The sequence below is a fragment of the Melospiza georgiana genome, chromosome 4 (assembly GCF_028018845.1).
Source record: "Melospiza georgiana isolate bMelGeo1 chromosome 4, bMelGeo1.pri, whole genome shotgun sequence".
In the NCBI taxonomy this organism is placed as follows: Eukaryota; Metazoa; Chordata; class Aves; order Passeriformes; family Passerellidae; genus Melospiza; species Melospiza georgiana.
Genome location: NC_080433.1, coordinates 55287392 through 55295725, shown reverse-complemented (window position 1 = coordinate 55295725; position 8334 = coordinate 55287392).

The window sequence follows — 8334 nt, the reverse complement described above, 5'->3', positions numbered from 1 at the left end:
GCAGGACCATTATGTTTGGATCATTAAATACCTATATGAGTATGAGTTCTGAAGCACATCAAGTTAAAATGAAGTACAGCTGTTGCTTCTTAGCAAGATATGAAAAAGCAATGCTTCATGTCTCTGTAGTACTTAAACCCACCATTTACTTGCTTTAATTTCTTTTGCATTAAAGCTTCATATTTTTCTGGGAATTTTTTCCCAAGATTCTGTGTGGTACATAACAACACAAGAAACAATATAAAACCTAAGTCAGTATTTTGGTGCTGACATTGCAGTTGATAATCTGCTGGTGTAATTAGCCAATGCTCTAAGCAGTGCATCTGTTGATAGTTTAATACAATTTTCCAAATTTTTATTTAATTATTTTGACTTAGAGCTTCAGCAGTACTCCTGTTTGAAAAATGTAAGGCTTTGACTTCAGTAACATCATGTAACTTCCAGGATGTAACTGCGCAGCAGAATAGATGTGCTGTTTCCACCCTGTAAAGATTGAAGGTCACAGCCACAGGCCTCTTACTGATCACTCACATGCACAAAAGTTTTTGGGTTTTGCAAATGAGGACAGAGAAACATGATTGAGAATTTTACTGAACTTTTATTCTGGGCAAAGCCTTTGAGTGATATTTTTCATCAGAATTGCTTGAGCATATCTACAAAGCATTAAATAAATTTTACAAAGGAATGCTATAACTGTGTGGAGCATGTCTGAATTAGATTTACTGCTTTTTTTCCTATGGCTCGCGACCTAGAGCTAATCAAACACCAAGAGAAAACACTGGGCATGACCCTGCTGTTCAGTGAGGCTGCTTTGTCTGGCTTGGGTGAGGCAGAAAAGACTAGCATCTGCCCTAGGGAGAGCCCAAATTGATCTCGTGCAGCAGTCCTGTGGGGCAGACACATGGGCAGCTTTGCTGCTCCAACACTGCGAGTGTCCCACACATGATCAAGCCCAAATTTTGTCCAGAAAGAAAGGAATGGCCAGGTTACGATGCTCTTCAGCCATTTGCCAGAAGATGGCCAAAGATGCTACCACAGGTAGGATATTAAAAGAAGCACAAAGATTGCATAATGTTGCTGAAGCCATAAAAATTAAGAAATAAAAAAGAGTTGTTTTAAAGCTCTGTTTGTTTCACTTTTCTTACTGCCACTGTGAAATACCAGAACTGTGAAAGTATTGGTTGCAATATATGGCTGAAGCAATGTACTAGCAAAATTATTTCATTGTTAGCTTAGCTCCTAAATAAATGTTTTAAAGTCCATGTAAAACTTATTCACACGTTTCAGGATGATAGGGCACTCTGCTACAGGAGGCACCTTGGCATTCCTGTTCTGCTGGGGGGAAAAACTTCCAAACATTTTCACTTAGTAGTGCGTTCAGTGGGGTGAGCAAGTATGTGTGTGATCCACTGCTGATTTGTGTTTCGATGGCTGGATACCTCGAAAACTTGTGGCAGCAATCTATGAACGAGTCATAGCGATGGACTGGAGGCATTAAGGAGCTACATGGAAGGCTGTGTCCAGATGTTCAAAGGTATATATGAGGAAAATATTCATTGAGATAAAGAAATTAATTCAATAGGCATTAGGAGATGAATCCAATAAAAAGCTTAGGCTTAGACATAAAGCAGGATTGAAGTTAAATCAAAGTAAGTCCAAAGTAATGATTGCAGACCTTCCTTTATCTGGAGACAGCAAATGCTGAAAGAACCTATCCTTTTCATGATGTTTATACATCTTCAAAAGTCACAACATTGCCATTCTTCTGGTAGTCCATTTCCCACAGTATGACAAGTCCCTGGTCTAATTGGATCAGATTTTCAGCTTGACTGGGATAGAGACATCAGGTATTGCTTTACTTCCCAGTATGGTGGAAGCTCTGAAATAACATCTAGTATATTCTGACAGAATCAAGGTCCTCAGATAGAAGGATAAAAAGTGAAGAAAGCATCTTGCACCTGTCCTGCTGAAAGTGTCACAATGCAGTCAAGTATCAGATTCCTCAAGTGAGAGAAATCAAAGACATTGGACCCATTTCAATCTTACAGTTAAAACAACCATGGCAGAAATTACAATCTTTATATTCAGTTAGCTGTTAAAAGTCCCTACAATCTAATTTACCACAAAGCTCTTTAAAGCAAAGTTAATAAACTTCAGAGCAAGGACCAAAGTCCAGGTTCCTGACCAGTTATGTACAAGCTCTACACACTAAGCCACAGCATTCAAACCCATGTTTGAATATCTTCAACTTTACCAAACCCAGGCCTTTCATCCAGCAGAATTTAGTTTACCATTGGATGAGTATTGTTGTGAGGAAGACTGTGGTCGTCAGGGTTTGGCAGTACCACTGTACACAGATGGGTTCCTACGTTCTCAACTGACTTAAACTGAACAGAACAATAGGTAATTTTTTTCCTCATTTGAGGGTAGAGACTCATTTGATACTCCCAACGCAGAGGATTTGTTGGGTTTTTTTTTTCCAGAACTTGTAATGTCCATTTTTTATAGAGGTCTTAATATGACACAGTCTAAATCCCTAAGCAGTGACATAGCTAAAGAACTTTAAATAAAGCATTGTCTTGGACACATGCCTTATTTTAAGCAGAGCTGCACTATTCAGTCAGCATGGAGGTAGAAAAGCCTGGTTGTGTTTTTGTATTGAATCTTGGGGATTCTAAGTGGTGTGCGTTTTAAGGATCCTTTTGCTCCTTCAGATGGAAGCATAGATATCCTTGAACCATAGCAGAACCATACATTTGTGTGGTAGTTGCCTGTATGTAATCTGCAAGGTGAAAATTTTGTTTCTCCTGCATTTCAACCCAAAATATTTGGTTCATTGTCAAAGGCTCAGCTCAGTTGATTGGAGAGCACGGAAATGGGTTAGGGATGATTGATGGGCCCAGGACCATGGATGGAGGAAAGTAAATGAATTGAATCAGTCTCTGGACAAAAAAATGTTACAGAGAGCTCAAGAGAGACAATATGACCTGAAAAAAAATGCAAGGGATAAATAAAGAGGATCTATTAATACAGACATTCATTAAAAATTAGTGGGCTTTTAATATGTGTCACAATATATTTTTAACAATTCCTAAATATCAGCTAACATGTGGCTAAATTACTTCAGTCTCTACAGAAAGTGTGCTTTAAACAGCTGTATTCCTGTATCCAACAGGTTAAACATTAGAGTTTGCCATTTTAACACATACAGTCATTCAGAGCTGGAATTTAGGGTAAATATTTGAGTGTTAGAGTAAGCATATTTCATCTACACACAAGTGGAATACTGTTAGCATTTCTCAGATTTGGATTGGGATTTTATGTTCTATATTTAAAATATTTAATCAGTATATCATACCTTGTGATTGCAAAACAGGACTCTAGACTGATCAGTGAACACAGGTGCCCAAACTTTAAAGTATGTATGTGCTTAAAACAACAAAGCAAGTAATTTTATCTTTTTTTATTTATCATTTGATAAGCTATCTTTTAAAAATCCTCTTACTTTTGTTTCTAGTATGGAAGAAACACCTTTATAACATTGGCAAAATATTGGGTTTTACTTCAGGGAATAAGTGGTGTGTTGTGCTCTTGCAATGATTCATAATAAGCTTGCCTACAAGGTAGCAGTAACATATTTCTAGTTAATACTTTAATTTCTAGTAGTTTCTAGTTATTTCTTCAAGAAATGCAACAGAAAGGTGTGATGCTATATGGTAGGGTAATCCTGAGCTCACAAAGGGTTCAACTCTAGTAAAATATAGTGATCAAAAAAATTATAATTGCAAAAGACTTTCTTGCATTATTGCAAAGTATATGAGGTGTGGCTCATATATTCCATATCATGGGAGGTATGTCCCATGGCTATTATCCAAACTTCACATGTAACAAATAAATTAATTTCCATATTGTGGCATGTCTAATCTGTTGAATTGGCTTAAATATAAATTCAGGCCAGAAGAGAGAGGAGTGAGAAGAATTTCTGCATTCAGATTCATTCTGCTTGGAGGCAGTCAGAACAAGATACATCATTAATGACCTAAGCACTTGTTGTTGCTAATTGCTTGCTGGTTCTTATCAATCAGTGACTTTTGGCTCAACAGAGGACAGGCTCTGAAACAAGCTACAGCCTTTAAAGGCCTAGTTAATGCTGGAAAAGAAAAAATAAAGAGGACAGAGTATGAACTAGATCCATAAAGGAAGGTTAATAAGAAAATGTTCTGAGTCACTATACTAAATTTCATATGCCCAGTGGTATCTACACCCCTGAACAAAACACCTAAACTCTCTAGTCATTGAACATATGAATGAGAATCAAAACAGACAATGTGTTAAATATGGAGCTGCCACAGTTTTCTAATAAAAACCCCTCATGGCAGAGTTAGGTCTTACATGCATGCCCTGCCAGTGGGATTTAGTTGCTGGATGCCAGGGACATGCTTTTTTCGGGTCAGGTTCCATATTCTGCAGACCTCTCATGCACTGATATACCTAAATAGCTGCCTTCAGAAAAAGGACTCTTTGCAGAAACAAACAGAGTTTTGTGACTGGAGAAAGTTTAAATCCTTAAGCCATAGATTTGGGATATTTGGATATAAACTTTGTCCCAAGAATAACTAATGCATTTTATGTGAAATTCTATTTAGATCAAATACAAAACCAATAACAAGACCTTTACATATGTTCAGTGAGGTTTACTTCTTCCTTAGACTATAAATTTACTTTTCCAGGCCTGTATCATTGCCTCATGAACCAGGAGTGGGAAATTGTTTTAGCCACAAACTGTGAATTTCTCTCCTAGACCTACAAAGGTGCTTCAATCCCAGCACAGTTCCACTTCAGGCAATCATGCCCTTTTGTGACTCCCAGCAGAGCTTTCTAACACTTGCAGCTCCTCTGAGAGCACTGACTGCAAAGGAGACCTTAGAGCTATAGGGATAATGGCAGGACTCAGGATATTTTCTGATCTAGGAGGTCTTGATGCTGCTGAGGATTCAGAATTCAGGTAGGTCAGGGGAGATTTTTTGACCAAAACTACACATGCCTGAGTGAGGACAGTATTTCTCAAAAACATGGGGAGATTGAAGGGAATAGATAATTTCTGCATTCAGAGTAGGCATGAACTAGGTGAGCTGAGATATCCAACAAGTGTGATATGTGTGATTTGGTGGTACATATGTAATATGTGTGTTGATGAGTGTATGGGTGGCTCTAGGAAAAGGGAATGGAAAGGTGACAGCTAGATTCCATAGAAGAATGGAAAAGAACTAGTAAACAGAATGTCTAATTGGAAAGTTTCTGAACAGCCTTCTCTAGAGACGTGAAAGTTTAATAAGTTCTGAGTAGGTTGGACAGATAACACAATACGTTATTAGTTATATAAAGTATAAAAATTGAAATACACACTAACTTCTTTTTGTAACTTATCAACTGCCACTTAATGGAATTATAGTGGAGAATATCTTGCCCTTGACCTTAATATTCAATGATTCAAGACTAGAGCATTGCTCTGAGGGCTAGAAAGACAGCCTCCTTCTCAGGATGTTATAATCCTCCTGGGGGGGACAGCCTCAGGCTGGAGCCACAAACCTGCCTCATGGCTGTTTATGCAGGTCAGTCCCCAATGACATGAGCTATGTGTGTCAGGAGAAAACAAGAATACGTGTCAGCCTGTGCTTATTAGTGCAGAAATATAAAACTGTCTGTGAATAGTTAAGCTCCCACAATCCCTGTGTTTTCTGGTATAGTTCAGAGCCATGTAGGATCTTCTTTGATTTTCTAGCAGTACACAGGGCTGCAGGAGGACATTTAGATTCCTAAGGACCACAGGGCATGAGCATGTCTTGTGTATGTGTGATGACAGGGAGATCATAGAGCATACAGGCTCATTTAAGCCACTCTGCAAGCTGTATCTATGTGGAAATTTCTGATCCTCTCTACCAGTGATCTTTCTGGGGCTGCCAGCTGCTTGTGCTCCTGGCACTACCTTCTCCAGTGGAGGACAGAAGGCAGCTCCATACTGCAAAACTTACAGGGTCTCTGAAGGGGAAATGAGAACTGCTGAGGAAAAGACAAAAGCTTCCTTATTAAGTAAGTTCTCTTTATTAGGGTGTAATCCTTTCTGCTTTTAGGGCAACCATGGACAATTAGGAGTGGCCTGGACGCTTTAAAGACAAAAAACACAATGACTGGTTTGGAGGAAAGTCCTGATTAAGCTCCTCAGAAACTCCTTATTTATTCATACAAGGTATGGGCCTGTCCCTCTGCGCTGTGAATGAGCCAAGACCCATGAGTGATAAAGGACAAGAGTAGGAGGCCTCTTGTGCAGGTTTCATACCTCCTTCAATGGTCTAGGCTGATGAATGGCTCGGGGCAGTTCGGCACACTTAGCAATGCCTATGGGAAGTGTCTCAGCAGCCACAAAGGGTCTGGGCTTGCACCAGTGTAAATTCATGTTTTCGGAGACAGAAATCAGGCTTTTATAAGAGCTTTATATGATTAGGTATGAAAGACAAATACTACTTGATAAACTACTGGTTTATCAAGCAGTTTTATACAATTTTGTGATGTAATTTTAATGTATAATGCCTCTATATAAAGCAGCATTTTTGTAGAATTATGCCAGAATTACTAATAAAACTTACAGAATAGAGGAAAGGATGGAAGATAAAAATTGCTGGAAAAGAGAGAGAGAAAGAAAGCAAGCAAGCACATGCCTGCACTGTTCCATAGTAGACAACAAGGGATTTATTAATTGGAAAGTTATCTTTTTCTAAGTTCAGGTTGAATTTGTGATCACCACATCACTGTTCTTTAAGCCATGCTGCACTCCAGAAAAAGGCACAAACACAGACAAGTCTTTTAATTTCCCTCCTGGTATGTTAGCAATAAAAAAAGTCATCAGTATTAGAAAGCCAGTTAATAAAGGCTTTGTTCCTGGGGGCAGAGGCAATGCCTCTGTTAACCTTGCAGGTGAGGTGGGCAGGCTGCTGTAAGTGCAGTGTTTGGATGGTGTGGCCAGGACGTGCTCACAGTCTGCTTTGCTGGGACTCAGCTCTGTGTGTTTCAAATACACCCTCTCACGTGGCCATCAGCAACCACTTCAGCTACCTGTGTCCTTGCCTTCAATCTCATGCTGGTCTGCATGGTAAACTGCATGTACAGCAATTCACTGTGTTATTCTTGACATGATATACAATTTGGTATAAAGAAATGTTTAAATAAACTGCTATTATCTTGAAATTATCAAACATTGGAAGACATACAGTGTAAGAAACTCAACACTATGAACTGCAGTCATGACCTTTTAGACTAACTAATCTGAACAGACTTACACCTGTAGCTGTACATCATCCTTTAATGCAGACATATCGAGTGAAAAACAAACATGGTGTTTTTTACAAAGTGTGCTGTCTGATATTTCATAATGCAATAGCATGACTTGCCATGTGCTTTCCTTTTAATTCTCCAAAAGTCAAGAATTTATACATCCAATAAAAATTGATTTTAAATTAGATTAATGACAACTGTAATCTCATTAATTATATTTTTAATAAACCAATGCTGAACTGTGTTCAATTGAGTGGATACAAAGCTACATTTTCTGCTATGCGCTAGGCATCACAATTTTCACATTTCTTTGTTCCTTGAGATATTTAGGCCAGTCACACTGTTGTGGGTAAGTTTTCTTCACAGTCCACAGGGCTTGAAGCAATGCACAACTCAGGTGCCCATCAGCTGGAAGCGCAACCCTGAGCCCTGAACAACATTTCTGCACTCACTGTCCAATGCAATGGAAAATGAGCTGTTCCAGGGTGACATCTCAGAAACCCACTGGACGTGGACTCATCCCACTTTTGAACAGAAAGGTACTCAGGGAATGTAAATAAATTCAAAATTAGGTAGAAGCTGCAGTCCAGTGTACAGAGTGTGGCTGATGTGCCAATACTCTGGGGAGTCCCAGCCCTAGAGAGCTTCCTGCTCCAAACTCCAGGTTGGGGATGACTGGGCTGCCCCATCACTCCTTTGCACATCTTCATTTTCTTCTCTGGGGTCATTGAGAGGAAATGATATCAGTATATGCGAGCTCTCCTGATTAGGGTGACCAGAAGATCATAACCTGGGGCACTCTGTGGACCCTGCCTTCCATGATTCACTGGATTATGACCTTGGCTTTACATTACTCAGATCCACTTGGTTCTTGTTTTAAGCATTTGAGACCTTAATTATATTTAGATAAACATTATTTGGCCCCAGTGCATGAGAAGAGACAGTATTTTGAGAAAATTTAATGGTAATTTAAGTTAAATTAGTAACAAAGACTTTCATATGCCT